Genomic DNA, 16,793 nt, shown 5'->3' with positions numbered 1-16,793 from the left:
CGGGGGCGGCCTCCTTGAAGTCCCCTCCCCACCTGCTCGGCTCACTACCCCGGGAGGCTGCAGGGAGGGATTCCGCGCCGGGATCCGCCTGGTGGCCAGCCTCTGGGTGTGTCCGCACGCGGGAACGCATTCATCCATCATCCATCCGTCATCCACTCTTGCATCCAACATTTACTGAGCGCATCTTCCGTGCCAGGTGGGGATGCTCTGTTGAAAAGGGACCCGCCTCTCCCAGAGGTCACATCCCGTAAACCGACCGTTTCCGAGGCCACGGGGAGGTGTGGGGGGGAAGCGGACGCAGGGGTGAAGAGGGGGCTGCAGGCCGGACGGCGCGGGCCGCGCGGTCGGGGATGAGTCGGAGAGGCAGCCGGACCCCCGCGCATCCTCAGATCTGCCACCCCGCTCCCTCGCTCGCGGTAGCATTGAGCCGGGCCAGTGTGACCAATTACTGGCCTATTTGGTTGACTTAGGTGACCCCAGAAGTTTCTGGAACGTAGGAGGTCCTCAAATAAATGTGTGATGAGTGAATGAAGCATGGGCCCCACCATTCTGGTCAGGACGTGGTGGGCTGGGGGCAGGGGGAGGATCCCTGCTGAGCACAGGGAGCCTCATTCCGGCCCTGGGGGACCACTCCCTGTTAAAACAGCTCAGAGAAGGTGGGCATGTGGAGCTAAACCTGCTCTGGGAGACAGAGGCACGGGTCCAGCCAAGCGGAGAGGCCCACAGCCCCGGGGAACCGGCTTCCCCCGCTCCCATCCCCCACAGGCTCTTCCTCTGGAATATTTGGGGAAAGAGAATTTCTGGCCCAGCAGTCCCAGTGCTGGTCCCTGAAGCAGCTCTGGCCTGCCATAGGTCTCCGCTGGCCTTGCTGCTGGTCACCTCCAGGAACTCTGGGGTACAGTGTTGACATCCTTGGCCTGGCCTCTCAAGGAAAGGCCTCGAGGGGAGACCACTCTCAGTCACTGCCCAGCTTCATACCCAGGGCCAAGCCCGGCCTTCGTGCCTAAAGAATTGGCAACACGGACCGGTGAGTGTGTGCGTGTGTAATCCGCTGTGGGAGTGTTTGAAGATATCACAACGGTTTCACCGCGTGGAAAAGGAAAGCTTCAAGTTCAGCATCTGATCTCGGGATCCCTAAAGGTCGTAGCCCCTTGTGGTAAGCCCCTTGCCTGTGCCGTGTGCCGTGTGCCCGGTATTCGTGCTGAGGTAGGTTTCCTCCCAGTAGCCAGGGTGTCCCTTCTCCCAGTGCCTCCCCTCACCCCACCCTCAGTCTCTAAAATCCCTCAACTTAGAAAAAAGTAATTTCTCCACCCAAGACACACCTTTATTATAGCATGTACAGAGTCTTGGCATCTCTTTGACTCAACCGCCCCCTACCTGACCAGACTGAGACCCCCTTTGTAGACTCTGGGTCAGCAGTCGCTGAGATTTGCCAGCCTCCAGTCTGCTCAATGACCAGTTTGCCGAAACTCAATCTGCTGAGTGGCCAGCTCTCCCAGTGCTTGAGGAACCTCCTTCCTATCTCTTTTAGTTGTACTTCTGACCTTGTTCCTACATCCAGCCCTGCCTCTGTATCTGCATTGCAAAGTGATTGTGGAGAACTCTCCTGAATTCCATTGGAAGTGTGTGTTTGGCAGTTAGGCACAGAGACAGAGGCAGGAGTGTAGCTGGAACACATTTTTTAAAGATTCTCAATCATTCAGTTTGGTTTTCAGCAAATTGATATTCAGTGGTCTAGTTTCATCAGATTTGGCCTTTGGCTACCTGGCCATTGTGTGAATTGGCTTTTGGTGAATTAGCCAGCTGTAGTTCTCCCAAAACAAATTGGCCAGCTTCTTCCGAAAGATAAATGGTACTGTCCACTCCTCCATGTGAAAATGGCTGCAATTTAAAAATATTTTCTGGTTTTCATTATTTTCTTTTTCTATCCACGAGGTTATTGAATAGTACTTTTTAGTTTCCAAATGTATGGGTCCTTTTCAAAGTTTTCTTTTCCTTATTGAGTTTTACCTTGTACTAAGAGAATATAGTATGTGATGTTCTTTTTGTTTAGGATTTTCTGAGACTTGCTTTGTAGTCAAGGATGCAATAAATGTTTGAAACTGTTCTGTGTTTGTTTTGAAAGAGCGTGTATGTTCTAATGTTGGTTGTAGGATCTAGTTTGATCTGTTAAATCAAGCTTACTGATTGTGTTATTTGTGTTCTCTCCGTCTTACCATTTTTTGCTTCTCGATGTATCAGTTACTAAGAATGATGTATTAAAACCTATTTATGTTGTGCATTTGTCAGTTTCTCCCTGTATTTCTGATACTTTTTGCTTTATATATTTTGATACTGTGTATACAGTATAGAATTGTTTTTTCCTGGGACAGTCCATTTTATTATTATGAGGTAATACTCTTTGCCGTAATAGTACTTTTAATCTAGAATTCATTTCATTTGATAATGATATAGCAAAACTAACTTTATTCTGGATAGTATTTGTTTGATATATATTTTCCCATCCTTTTACTTTCAAGCTTTCTGTATATTTATGTTTCAGGTGGTGTCTTATAAGAGCATGTAGCTAGAGTTTGTTGTTGAATCCATAATGACAACCTCTATCTTAACTGGCAAGTAGTCCATTTGCATTTATTGTGATTAGTAATATATTTTGATTCATTTCTACCATCTTATTTTGTGCTTCCTATTTATTCTGATTTTTTTCTATGCCTTTCTTTCCATTCTTCTATTGGATTGATCACTTTTTCTTTATTCACCTTTGACGAATTCACCTCTTTCTATTAATTTGAAATTTATCTAATTTAGTCTTCTTTTTCTATACTTCTAGGGGTTACTCTAAATTTTTACACACACACCACCTGATCTGATACAGTCTCACGTTAATTAGCATTTCCACCCTCCTTTCACACAATGGAAGGACCTTAATATATTAATTCAATCACATCATTGCCCTTGTCTTCTGTGTAATTGTTCTCTTTAGTTCAGTCTTATTTTTAAGCACCCCCCCCCAATTCATTTTTCGTCTTGTTTAATCTGTGCTATTTAGATTTACCAGTGTGCTCACTGGTATCTTTGTTCACTATTTTTTCTTTTGCCTCTTTTTCCTTCCTTCTGGGTTCAGTGTTCTTCTTTCTGAGTTACAAGTTTTAAAGTTCTTTTGGGGCGCCTGGGTGGCTCAGTCGGTTAAGCGTCCGACTTCGGCTCAGGTCATGATCTCGCGGTCCATGAGTTCGAGCCCCGGGTCAGGCTCTGTGCTGATGGCTCAGAGCCTGGAGCCTGCTTCAGATTCTGTGTCTCCCTCTCTCTCTGACCCTCCCCCATTCATGCTCTGTCTCAAAAATAAACGTTAAAAAAAAATTAAAAATAAAAAAAAATAAAGTTCTTTCAGCAAGGAAATCTTAGAACTAAAAGCCTTCAGTTATATTTCTTCCACACCTGAATGATAGTTGAGCTGAGTAGAGAATTATAGTCTTTGACGTGTAAGATTTCATTCCATTGTTTTCAACCATCATTGTTTCCGTTGAAAAGTCTGCTGTCATTCTAATTATTATTCCTTTGTACATGATTTGTCTTTTCTCTTTGGCCACTTTTAAGATCATCCCTTTGTCTATGGTATTATGAAGTTTCACTGCAATGTGCCTGGGTGTGAATTTATCTTTTTCAGAACTCATTCCTAAATCTGAGGTCTTTGTACAAGTCTGGAAATTTCTCAGCTATCGTATTATTTAATATTGCTCTTCCTCCTTATAATTTATACTTGCAGAATTCATATTTGACATTTGTCTTTATTCTGCACCTCTCTTAACCCCTCTTTTTTGTTTTGCATTTTTTTAGAACTTTGTGCTTCACTCTTGGTAGTTTTTTAAGATTTATATTCTATTTCACTCACAAATCTCTCTTCTATCTAATCCACTATTATACTATTAATTTCAGTTATTGTATTTTTCATTTTATTTATTTATTTTAATTTTTTTTAAATGTTTATTTATTTTTGAGAGAGAACACAAGCAGGGAGAGGCAGAGAGAGAGAGAGGAGACATAGAATCTGAAGCAGGCTCTGGGCTTTGAGCTGTCAGCACAGAGCTCGATGTGGGGCTTGAACCCACAAACCATGAGATCATGACCTGAGCCGAAGTCGGATGCTTAACAAACTGAGCCACCCAGGTGCCCCTGTATTTTTCATTTTATATGAGTCTGCTTCATCTTTTTAAAAGTCACATATTCCTATATATTCAATTTCCTATGTCTTTAATAATTTTAACCATACTGAGGCATCTGGGTGGCTCAGTGGGTTGAGTGTCCGACTTCGGCTCAGGTCATGATCTCACCGTTCATGGGTTTGAGCCCTGTGTCGGGCTCTGGGCTGACAGCTCAGAGCCTGGAGCCTGCTTCAGATTCTGTGTCTCTGTCTCTCTCTGACTCTTCCCTGCTCGCTTGCTCTCTCTCAAAAATAAATAAACATTTAAAAACATAATAATAATTTTAACCATACTTACTTCATAGTATTTATATGATAATTCTCTTATCTGACATCCTTTATTTTGGCTGATGGCTTTCACTCATGGTTGGCTGATCCTCATATGTTTTATTATTTTGAGTTGTGAACCCGTTTTAAGCCAGATTTCATCCGTGGGAATTCTGTGGGGCCTGGTTTGCTGATGTGCCCTTCAGAGTTTGTGTTTGCTTCTTCTGGGTACCCCACAATCATTGTTAGCCTGGGCACATTTTTTCTGTTAACTTTTAGCTTGGGGAATTTCTCAACCCCGCAGGCAGTGTAAATTCAAAGTTCTAACAAGAATAGCTTTGTAGTTATGAATTTTCAGGGGAATTACCCCCTCCCCTCTGAAAAGACAAGGACCTCTTGTCTACTTGTGCTGGTGTTTTACTAGCCCGCCCTTTTACTAATGGTGCGACTCTGAGAGTCTGACTTTACATGGGGGAGGGGATTCCAAGTCTAGACCTAACCTTCTGGATCCACATGGCTGTTAAAACTCAACACCTAGGCCGTCTAACCACAGCCATGGGCATTCTTGGGGTCAGAACTTTAGTTCATCCCCCCACCCACCCCCAAGACACCCTTTGTTGTCATGACAGCTCAGTTTTACTTATGAAAGGATATTTGCTATATTTTATCTTGCATTTCTGGGTGCTTTGAGATAGGAGGAATTTTAGATGATCTCATCTAGCATATTTCTGGTATCAGAAATCCTTTTATGTTAAAACAGCACTCTCTTCAAAAAAATACAAAATAAAATAAAATAACCCTCTCCTCTGTTTAGCTTATTCTTGTTATTCACTTGACCGTTTCTTCATATGGCTGTTCTACTCACCACAGATGGTTCTTGCTCAGCTCTGTCTTCCCTGTGTCCGGCCTCGAGTAGGAATCAAATACGTCTTGAGCGAATGGATGATTCCATGGACGATCAGATGGATATCAGCCACTGCTCTGATGTCAGTCAGCATCGTGAGGATAGAGTAGAGGTCAAAGAGTCCATCGCTGCCTCTTTGGGGAAGACAGATTAGGGACAGTGGTGTGCTAGAGCCGATCTTGCTCCGGAGAGTCACTTGTTAGCACACCTTCCCAATTCCATGTTCAGTGATCTTACTTTTGTAGCTTGAAATTGGCCATGGTGAGATTATTTATACCGTGAAACTGGAAAACACTAAAAATCAGCCATGCTCTTCCCCTAAGAGCTGGTTGTTAAATATTTGCCAGCATACCACAGACTGGAGCAATGAAAACACGTAGACAAAATAATCCTAAGCCTATACGGAAAAAGACCCATGGTAAGTGAAACATGAAGTCAGAGTTGGAGGAATCTATCACTCTGGGGCTGTGGTGCTTGGTGACAAAGCTTTAAGTTATCCCTGACTTTTTTTTTCCTCCAGACTTGGAAAGTCTTAGTATCCTGAGGCTCCCTATTAGGGAATGGAGCTGAATCTTTAATAGCAGCTTCAAGGAACAAAAGTGAGGGCCGGCAGGGGGCACCTGGATTTGAACCAGGGACCTCTTGATCTGCAGTCAAATGCTCTACCCCTGAGCTATACCCCCTGATGTAGGCTGGGGCCTGAGTAATACCTTTTACCTGTGTAGCCACACCCAACACCCCTATAAATTTTCACTACAAACGTTCATTGGCTGGGCCTTCTGGAAGCTGCCAAGCCTTCGTCACTACAATTTTATCTCTCTGATGCAAAACAAGCAACAGTTTCCCCTCCCTATAGCTACCTCCCTGCTTTTTCTGGAAAAGCACTGACACCGACATTTATAGCTGGAAGGGGCCCCAGAGTCGCTAGTCTCTATGCCATTCACAGTGGGCATCTGATTACAGAGATTCAAGATTACTAGTCTTCCTACCACAGAAATCCCTTTATTAATAGGATCAGAAGCTGGATCCACTCTTCCTGACTTTGGGTTTAGAACCCTGGGTTCCACAGGCCATAGCATGCCCTTGGATTTTGTTCTAAGGAGGGCGGTAAGCTACTGAGCGGAGCAGGAAATGTGGTCTCACTCATGTTTGAAACCATCATCTGGGTGGAAATAGGAGGAGGGGAAGAACAGAAGGGGGAGACCTGTGAGGAGAGTATCAGGACGGGCCAGGTGGGAGCCGGACCCTGGGCCTTGACCGCAGGTCTCGGTGGGGGGGCCAAGAGAACCGCTCAGATGCAGACGCATCTGACAGCGGAGCCCACAGGTCTCGCTGCCGGCTTTGGAGGCAAAAGAAAGAGGCGACCCAACAGTGGCTGGCAGGTGTTTGGCCCTGGTTGCTGGGGGAAATCCTTGCACTTAGGTGGGCACCACGGATGGAGCAGGGAGCTGGTTAGGAGTGAGAACTCATCATTCGCTTCCCTCTGTGTTTGGTGCGAGAAGCCTGTTAGTTCTCTGCATGAGGGTATCAGGTGTGAGATGCTGGCTCTGGGAGGAGGCTGCAGGCTGGAGGGTCACCCATGGACTTTTCGTGTCCCTGTTTCTCCCCAGGGCTCATCTCCTTTCTCTGCCCGCTGTGGATGGTGGGGTTCCGCTCTAATACACACGCTCAGGTCTTGCCCAACTGACAAGCCCTTCCTTTGCCCTCGTGCTTAAATATTAGTTTACCTGGGTTCAGAATTCTAGGTTGGAGGTTGTTTTTCTTCATCTGTAAAAAATATTTATTTTATAATAGCATAAAATATCAATAAAGACAACTTTATTCAAGTATTCATCTCACCAAGGAGAAAAAAAAGTTTTAATTTCAAAATGCCATGGTTCAAGTGTCTACACAGCTAAAAGGTTATGCATATCAGTGCTTACTACTTTGGATTATAATTCTCAACTACAACTTATTTTTTTTTTAATAGCACTCACAGTAAAGGAAGGAACTCCATGATTTAGAAAATATACATTTCAAACAGTCCTTGATAATTATGACCATCCCGGGCTTAATCTGAAAATATTTATGTTTTTTAAATCCATAGACATTTAGCAATGCAAACAGTACATTTGGGGCTGTGGTGATTTGAGATATAGTTTGAGTTTTTTACTTTGGGGAGAGATGGGGGGGGAGGTCTACTAAAATCCAGATCTGCCCGTTAGACCTATTTAATTTTACTTTCTTTTACTTACGTATATATTTTCACTTGAATATACAGCTTTTTAAAATAAGAATGTTTTCCTGATTATAATAAGGCAATAAAGGCGGTATTAGAACCAAGGGACAAGATGGTTGAGTGATAACTGTTTTCGCACAGTAGAGGAAAATCAAACAAGAACCGAGCTCTGTGGGAAATGAAGGGGAAGCTTCATCACTCAGGGCATCACTCTGAACGATGAGGTTCTGCAGGCCCCCTGAGTGAAAGACAGTCGCAGTGTCCTGGAAGGTACCTGGGTATTGCAACAGGTTAAAAGATGTCAGTTAGAAGTCAACATTGTGTGTGGGGGTATAGCTCAGGGGTAGAGCATTTGACTGCAGATCAAGAGGTCCCCGGTTCAAATCCGGGTGCCCCCTGGAGGTTTTCTTTCCGCGTCATCCTGGGTCCCGGCAGTGGTTTCCCCCTACCTATTAATTAGGCGACCTTTTTAATTGGGCTGATTTCCTGTGGACGCCTCAGCAGACCGGAAATGGAAGCGAGAGGAAGGGCCGGAAAGGCCATCTCCTGCTTCGGGAAGTGGTTTGCTGCGGGGAAAATTGCATTGCCCGCCCAGAAACAGACCTTTTTGCCACGACCCTCTGGCCCACGTGTATGTCTGGTGATCTCAGGCACGGTTTCTCCTTCCGAGTGAGTAAGCAGGCAGGAGGCCGGGGGCACACACAGAAGCCGCAGCCGCGAGACATCACAGGCCTCGGAGCCGGGACTCTGATGCGGGAGGCCTGGGCAGGGCCCATCGGGAAAACCTGGCACCCTTCTGCCCTTCCCCCTATCTCCTCCAACCCCACCCGCTCTAGATGATCTGACGGACGCGCGTGGGGCAAGACTACGCTGGATGATTTTTAAAGGGCCTTTCGCCTAAATGTGTATGATTCTCAAAGCCGGTGCCCTGGGCAGGGGCCTGAGAAGCTGCCAGGTGCAGAGGGAGGCCTGGCAGGAAAGGGGCCCCTCCGCCATGCAGCAGACCCCCCCCCCCGTTCCCCGGGCTTGAGGCGAGCCCACGGAAGACGTGGGCGACTTGCTATGCTAAGAGCTCTGGATACTGATTGCGGGGCGGGGGCAAGGCGCCCTGGCTCCTCGGTGGGTCCTTTGAACACAGATCACGTGGTCTCTGATTCGCAATCCAGAGAGTCCCCACCTGCTGTCATTAAAAATATGTATGTTGCAGACCTTATTTCTTAGAGCAGTTTCCGGTTTACAGAAAAACTGGGCGGAAAGTACAGAGAGTTCTCCTATACCCCCTCGCCTTACCCCCCCCCCCCGCCCCAGTTTCCACGTCATTCACACCTTGCACTAGTGTGGTACATTTGTTAAAATTGGTGAATGCGTATTGATACGTTATCAATACCCTGTAATTTACAGTAAGACTCCTACAGTTTTATGGGTTTTGACCAACGCAGAATGCCACGTATCCACAATTACTAGCATCATGAAAGATAGTTCCACTGTTCTAAAAAATCCCCCCTGCTATACCTATTCATCCCTCCCCTCCCGGCAATCCCTGGCAACCACCTATGTTCTTACTGTCCATAGTTTTGCCTTTCCCAGAGTGTCATACAGTTGGAAGCATACTGTATATAGCCTTTTCAGGTCAGCGTCTTTCACTTAGCTATAGTCACTTAAGGTCCTTCCATGTCTTTTTGTGGCTTGACAGCTCATTTCTTTTTTTTTTTTTTTTCAACGTTTATTTATTTTTGGGACAGAGAGAGACAGAGCATGAACAGGGGAGGGGCAGAGAGAGAGGGAGACACAGAATCGGAAACAGGCTCCAGGCTCTGAGCCATCAGCCCAGAGCCTGATGCGGGGCTCGAACTCACGGACCGCGAGATCGTGACCTGGCTGAAGTCGGACGCTTAACCGACTGCGCCACCCAGGCGCCCCTTTTAAATTTTTTTTTTTCAACGTTTTATTTATTTTTGGGACAGAGAGAGACAGAGCATGAACGGGGGAGGGGCAGAGAGAGAGGGAGACACAGAATCGGAAACAGGCTCCAGGCTCTGAGCCATCAGCCCAGAGCCTGACGCGGGGCTCGAACTCACAGACCGCGAGATCGTGACCTGGCTGAAGTCGGACGCTCAACCGACTGCGCCACCCAGGCGCCCCTCATTTCTTTTTTAATCACTGAATAATATTCCATGGTATGGGCTTGCTGTCGTTTCTATTTAGACTTGGTGTTGGCATTCCCAATAACTGCATCTTCCAGCAAGAAGAGGAGAGAGAAATTAAGAGTACACATACCTTGATGAGCACCAAGTATTGTATAGAATTGTTGAATCACTACACAGGACACCCGAAACTAACATGACACTGTATGTTAACTACACTAGAATTAAAAAAAAAAGGGGGGGGGAAGAGAGGAGCAGCAGGTCAGGCCTTTGCTAGAAAGCTTCCCCCAGTCTCTGGTAGCACTACACAATTTTCTCCATTCCTCATCCTGCCATTGATTCAGTCTCACTGATGATACTTGTGGTATGTATTTGTAACTATCTTACACCCTCACCGTTTGAAATTCCTTTCCATTTGGGGGGGATCCAGAGCTGTGCATGGCTGGTGGAAACCAGGATGTAACTACACTACAAAAGGCAAAAGTACCAGACTTTGCCCTCCCACAAACCCCAGCAGGGCTTAGCCGATCCCATGCACGTGATGGAAACTTGGAACATGGAATGAGGTACACACAAGCAGGAAGAGTCTGGAATTTACTCCAGGGGGGCCACTGCTCTGGCATTGGCAGTGGGGCTGATGGCTGCAGCTGGTGCACAGTGGGGGCATTATCAGCCCCCTAACCAGGATGCTGTTTGGAGGTAAATGATCCTGACCCCCCCCCCCCCGGCTGTCCTTTAATTCTGCCCATTTTCTGAGCGTAGATCTCTAGGTTTCCTTTAGTGGTCTGAGATTTTTGTCATTGTGCCAGTAATTTCCTTGTTTGTTTCATTTAGCCATTATCAGTTTCTGTTTTTGAGACAGAACGCTGGCAGTGCGAAAATTGAGACCAGAGTTCGGTGCAGGAGGTGAAGGGGACATGACATTGGTCATCTGGTCTTGTTGGGGCTAAAAGCAGTGAACATCTGGCTAGTTATTCACAAATTGGGACCCGGCAGTCATTGACACACACTGACAAAGCAGGCAAGTTGAATATTGCCAGTGTCACGTGGAAGGAAGTGCATGATGAGAGCCAGGCCTTGATGTGCTAAGAACACCAGGGGACACCATACAGTAAAGTGGCTAATTCTAGGGGCGCCTGGGGGGGGGGGCTCAGTCGGTTGAGCATCTGACTTCGGCTCAGGTCATGATCTCGCGGTCCGTGAGTTCGAGCCCCGCGTCGGGCTCTGTGCTGACAGCTCGGAGCCTGGAGCCTGCTGCGGATTCTGGGTCTCCCTCTCTCTCTGCCCCTCCCCCGCTCATGCTCTGTCTCGCGCTCTCTCTCTCTGTCAAAAATAAATAAAACAGTAAGAAAATATATATTAAAGTGGCTAATTCTATTGGCATTGGGACTCAGAGAAATAAAATGCAGGTCAAATGTGTAAACCCTCTACCCAGCACCAAGCACAGAGAGTCTGATCTCTTACCCCTAAATAACTGAAAAAGCCTCCAGCCAAAAGTAGGGTTTGATCCTGTGGGTTACTGACTTATAATGTCAGTTAAATTAACAGTATCTTTGTCACATGCATGAAAGATAGGACACGAATCAGAAAAGAGTGGGATCTTCACATCCATCCTGGGCTTATTCAACGGCCTCAGAAACAAAGGCCAGAACTTCGGGCAGGGAGGCTAGGAACCGGCTCTGCCTAATGGATTTCGCCTCACCGGGGAACGTGGCCACCCCAGGGAAGGGTGCCCAGCTTTCCAATCACCTCCCTTAATAAAAAGATGGTGTTTTATAGGGCGGGCAAACAGCCAGCAACATGATAACAGGTTGATTATGTTAGAAACATCCCGGATGGGGCGCTGCTTTGTTCTCCCTGGAATACTTATTTCGAATTTACATTCTATTTTTGAAGTGAAACATGTTACCCGCGTAACGCAGTAATGATCCAAATAAGCTGCACAGGAATGAGACAAGAATCTCCCCTCTTACCGCATTTTCCATTGCATAGCTTGGTATCCTCTGTGGTCTCTGAAAAGTGAATCTCACTGGTCTCTGATGCCCTGTAATAGAACATAGGTTACTGTGCTGGTGCCTTTTAGGAAGGACTGGTGTGTGTCCTCCCTATGTGAGTGAGGGTCGGCCGTGGGGAGGGAGTGGGGGTGGGGGCGTGGGTACATGCAGGGCCTGGGCTCTGCTGCCCGTGGGGCAGAAGAAAGAGCCATCTCTGACCATAAACCAGGGATCCTTGCGCCAGGGCTGTGGGTCTCCAAATAGCAGCCTTTATGCCTCTCGCTAGCTTCCTCTGTTGTGCTGCCGGAAGGATTCAGGGGCTCCTGCCTCTCTAGTGCCCAACCAAGCCGCTGGGAGACTGCCTCAGGAGGGGATTGGGCTGGGGAGACGGGGGAAGATGTGAAGGAAAACGGGCGAGAGAGCAAGCAAGGGTGAGGCTGGGGAGGATGGGGCAGAGCAGGTGTAGCTGAGGGAGGAGGGAAGAAAGGAAGGATGGGGGGTGCTGGGGTCCACAGAAACCTGGTGCCTCCTGCAGTTCAGGTGTGGCTGTGGTGGAAAAGTGCTAGGAGACAAGCGAAGGGTCTCCGGGGAATCGGAAAGGCGGTGTTATGGCTGCATAGCCGTCTTTAGTGAGTTGCGGTGCACCTGCCGGTTTCACAGGCCGACCAGGAATGGACAGAACTTACAGTGCCCTGTGGAATGTTTCGTGCGGCGTCACAGGTGAAATAATGTAAAGAGGACCTCAGCCCACGCAAGGGGGTATAGCTCAGGGGTAGAGCATTTGACTGCAGATCAAGAGGTCCCCGGTTCAAATCCGGGTGCCCCCTGCTGGAGCTTTGCTTTATTGCCTCTCGTAGAGGAGTGGCTTCCCAGCTACCACATTCTATACCATGTCATCAGTTGCCCTCCCCACCTCTTTTCCCCAGACCCTGGTGTTTTTTTCAGGTGTCCTTTCTCCCTTGACATACTGAAGTATGGTAGGCTCCTGGTGCCAAACTTCTGAGGGGCAGAGGCCAGCCAGGTGGCCGGCGCCGGCAGGTGCACACACGGAGTTGGGAGGGCCCAGGGTGATGGTCACCGGCCCAGCTGGGGCTATCGGGTCCACCGCGGGACTTCATTCCCCGGGTGCGTGCCTGGGTCCTCACGCTCCCACACCACTGACCAACCCTGCAGCAGAGACCAAGGGGAAGGAAAAGCAAAAAAAACGAAAAACGAAACAAAACAAAACAAAACAACACGTAGCAGGAAAGAGGGAGACAAGCCCCTTTTCTCCTGCAACATCCCTCCGGCGCCCTCTACTGACAGCTCTTAGCATTGTGCTCGCTTAAGGAGAAAGGCGTAGGGAAGCCAGTCTGTTATTGCAGGGCAGGTATGGAAGCATGAATTTGGACCCAGGAGTCAAAAAATTGATAACTGGCACATCGTGTGAGTGCCAACAGGATGTTAGCAGGTGTATGCAGGCGGGGGCTTGAGATCATCCTGCAAATTTGAGTGTGCCCTCTGGCATTTCTGCCATTACTGTGAGATGTGTTTATCCTGTGAGCTGCTGCCCCTTCAGCCTGGGCCCCAGAAAGAACACGCGTGGTCCAACCTTAAGCGCAACTCACCTAGAAAGGCCAACGCCCTCTGGACCCACGGCTTGAAGCGGGCTTACCCAGCCAAGCCCAGCCTCTATCAATTGATTCTCATTCAATAGGCTGACCCATGAACATGAGAATAAATGCTTATTGCCGTGTGTCAATGCTTTGGGGCGTTTTTGCAACACTCTTATGAATACGACTGGAAAATACTAAAATTGACATACAGAAGGGGCCTCCTGCTATAACAAAAGCCTAAAGTACATGACATGTCTTCATGATGAAGCATGGGGAATTAGTGGGAAGTTACTGGGGTAACTATTATTGAGGGCAGGGAAAACGGGCTCATGATAACCTGGAAGGCAGAAAATGTATTTGAACTTGTAGTGTTAGGGGTAGGATATTACGAAGAAAAACACTGAATGCATGAGCTGTTTTGTTACAGGCTGTTTTTGATAAGGTACTGCAAAAAAAAGATTTGAGTTCAGAAGACAACTTACTGGTTTGCAGTCAGAATTTAGAGGCAATCTAGATAGCTCAGAATTGCATAGTGAGAAAAATAAAACCATCCCGTCCAAAACAAAGGCGAGGCTGTTATTACATCACTTTAGCCAAAAGGCCAAATCCAGAGCCTTCCAGTAAGACATAGCCCCAAACCAAATCAAGCTTAATGTGCTCATAGCTTAGATGTACTTCATTAAGAGCACTGAAGAATTAAGCCGATACTAAGTATATCCTCTCAGCTGGACAAAAGTATTCCTAGAAAGACTAAGGATGCGCCCAAGTACTTATAATTGAGCTGGAGGGAGAACATACATCAAAGAGAATTGTGATCATGGCTTTTGGCATGTGGAGTCAAATACATAGAAAACCCACACATTTCTTGAGAGAGCTGTATTGGCGAAAACATTACCAGCCTGGACAAAAAAGTTACCAAGACTGGAGAATAAAAGGGCCTGGGCTTCCAGCATTCCATAGGGAGAAGCAAACTGAGAAGAATGCCTAGCCACAACAAAGGACATGTTTTCCAATGATCTCTCCAGAAATTTCAGAGAAGGAGGAAGGAAAAAGGGAAGACGTCTTAGAGGGTGGGCCCATGAGTCATGCAGAACAGTGGGCAGGGAGCTCTCCCTAGGTAGCAGAACCAGAGCCGACTCAAAGAATATTCCCTACTGCTGGAATGCATATGTTGTGTGCCACTGGGTTTTGGGGTGGTTTGTTATACAATATTATTGTAAAAAGGCTGGCAAATACTGAATTTGGTATCTAGAAGGAGGCTCTGTCTGTAACAAAAGGCAAAAGGGGGGCGTGGCCACTTATGCCTAGCATTTCAATGTCTATGACCGTGTGTGTTTCCCGTTGTGATCAGTCATTGCATGTAAACATTTACTGCCGTAAGTCTGTTCCTCCACCATCGCTGGACTTTGGGTGTATGAGTGGTAGATAATTTGTTTCTTAAGCTTAAAGGTCTCTGGATCGAGAGAAGCCTCATCTGGATCTAACGTATATCATAGGATCCTGGACTTCGTCTGACTGAATGAGGCTTTGGGGGCTTTGGGATGAGGCTGAGTACCTTATGCACGTGGGAGAGATTTAAGTAATTATGACCAAGAGGGCAGACGACGGTAGATTAAAATGTTGGCCCCAGTTCTGCCCTTGTTCTATGTGTGCCCTTTGTTTGCCACAAGACTTTTCACATCCTCCCATTAGAAGTGGAACAGGTTTGGGGTGGCTCCGTCAGTTAAGCGTCGACTCCTGATTTTGGCTCAGGTCATGGTCTCACAGTCGTGAGATCGAGCCCTCCATTAGTCTGAGCATGGGGCTTGCTTGAGATTCTCTCCCTCCCTGTCCCTCTCCCTCTACCCCTCCCCTGCTTGCACGTACATTCTCTCTCTAAAAGAAAAAAAAAAAGATAGATTTCCCTGCCCTTGATTTAAGGGTAGGTCCTAAGACTTGCTTTCACCGATGGGATATTAGCACGTGTGATACTAACAGAGGCTTGAAATCTGCTTGCGTGCTTGGGCTTGACCTTTTTGCATTTCTGCCACTGCCATGAGAAAATTTTCCCTGCTGGCTATGACCTTCCAACCTGGACCCAGGAAGAAACAGACTTGGAGCAGACCTGTGCCCAACTCACATAAAGAAACGAAGCACAGGAAAAAAAAAGAAAAGAAAAAAGAAAGAAAGAAACCAAGCACAGAGGGACCTCCAGCTTGAAGCAGGGCCACCAGGTCAAGCTCAGACTAGATCTACTGGTTGTCCTCCATGTTGCTGACCCTATGAACATGAAAAGAAATGCTTATTGTTGCATACATCTGAATTTGGGGATGGTTTGTTATGAAGCGTTATTATGGACATAACAGGCCTGATTCCTACACTTCCTCTCCCTTCTCCCCACCCCCCAGGTACTGAGCAAGGGGTGAGGAGGAGATTGCAGTTTATGGGAGGAATTCAGATTGTGGCTTCAAAATGGAAAAGTGCTATTTGACCAGCCAGAAGCCCTGGGTGGTGGTGGGGGTGGGTGGGGGGGAAGGAAGGGTGAACTCCTGGCCAGAGGGTGGTCTCCAGTCAGTTTCTAGTGGGCTTGCCAGTTTCATTGGCTGACCAAGAGTGAATAGAATGTACAGTACACTGTGGAATGCTTGGGCGTGGTGTCACAGGTTAACTATGCTAATGAGGAACAGGACCACAGTAAGGGGGTATAGCTCAGGGGCAGAGCATTTGACTGCAGATCAAGAGGTCCCCGGTTCAAATCCGGGTGCCCCCTGTAGGTGGCTTTCCTTATTGACAAATAAGTGACCTAAGTTAGGGTCCTGCTTATTGGAAAGTCCTCTCCATTGCCACCTTCCTTTTCTCAGGTGACTTCTGGGATGCGGCACATGTCATGGAGCTGTTATGAATGACGTATGTGTGACAGAAGGTCCTAAGTTCCTCTTCAAACTTTACCTTATGATCACAGGTTACCCAGCCTGCCTGCACGCACTTAGGGACCTTAGTTGAAAAAAAAACAAACAAACAAAAAAAAACAACAACAGATGAGCCCTAGGAATTATGATTTAGTTGGACAGAGGAGGTACCTGGGAACTTTTGCTTTGGGAAGGCACACATCCCACCACTCCACCACCACCCCCCCCCTGCTAACTTCAATTGTAACATCCAGTGGTTCTAAGTAAGTATTTTGGAACATATAACACTATGTAATGTTAAACAACGTTCCAGTGGTGAACATCAACGGGCTGTAGGCATGGAGAGCGGCCAGGTGTGCAGAGGGGAGAGAGTGCAGGAAAGGCAGGGAAGGTGTGGGCATGCTAGGGTGGTGACAGATTGTAGTGGCACCATACTGCTAGGTGTGGTGACTGCCCATAACTGATAACTCTGCTTTAATGTCTTCTTAATGTTTATTTATTTTTAAGGGGTGGGGGGCAGTGCGAGCAGGGGAGGGGCAGAGAGAGAGAGGGAGACGCACACACACACAGAGCAAGCTGGGG

The 16,793-nt window shown here is 47.2% G+C and overlaps 1 long non-coding RNA gene and 4 other non-coding genes across 6 annotated transcripts in view; 4 read left to right on the top strand and 1 right to left on the bottom strand.

The window, feature by feature from the left end:
- Nucleotides 1–16,793, top strand: part of LOC123607080 — a 29,050-nt gene continuing 12,257 nt past the window's right edge. The window contains exon 1 of one of the 2 annotated variants that reach the window (XR_006716637.1): nt 1–196. This is a non-coding gene — a long non-coding RNA (uncharacterized LOC123607080). Of the gene's footprint in view, nt 197–9,737; nt 10,434–16,793 lie in introns of those variants that run through there. The other variant, XR_006716638.1, reaches the window with a different exon arrangement.
- On the bottom strand, nt 5,984–6,055 carry TRNAC-GCA. Its single transcript has one exon. It is a non-coding gene; the product is annotated as a tRNA-Cys (tRNA).
- TRNAC-GCA lies at nt 7,917–7,988 on the top strand. Its single transcript has one exon. It is a non-coding gene; the product is annotated as a tRNA-Cys (tRNA).
- Nucleotides 12,484–12,555, top strand: TRNAC-GCA. The gene has a single exon. It is a non-coding gene; the product is annotated as a tRNA-Cys (tRNA).
- Nucleotides 16,001–16,072, top strand: TRNAC-GCA. The gene has a single exon. It is a non-coding gene; the product is annotated as a tRNA-Cys (tRNA).

The sequence above is a fragment of the Leopardus geoffroyi genome, chromosome A2 (genome assembly GCF_018350155.1).
Source record: "Leopardus geoffroyi isolate Oge1 chromosome A2, O.geoffroyi_Oge1_pat1.0, whole genome shotgun sequence".
In the NCBI taxonomy this organism is placed as follows: domain Eukaryota; kingdom Metazoa; phylum Chordata; class Mammalia; order Carnivora; family Felidae; genus Leopardus; species Leopardus geoffroyi.
Note: the sequence above shows the minus strand (reverse complement) of the source record. Positions and strands in the feature narration are given on the sequence as shown.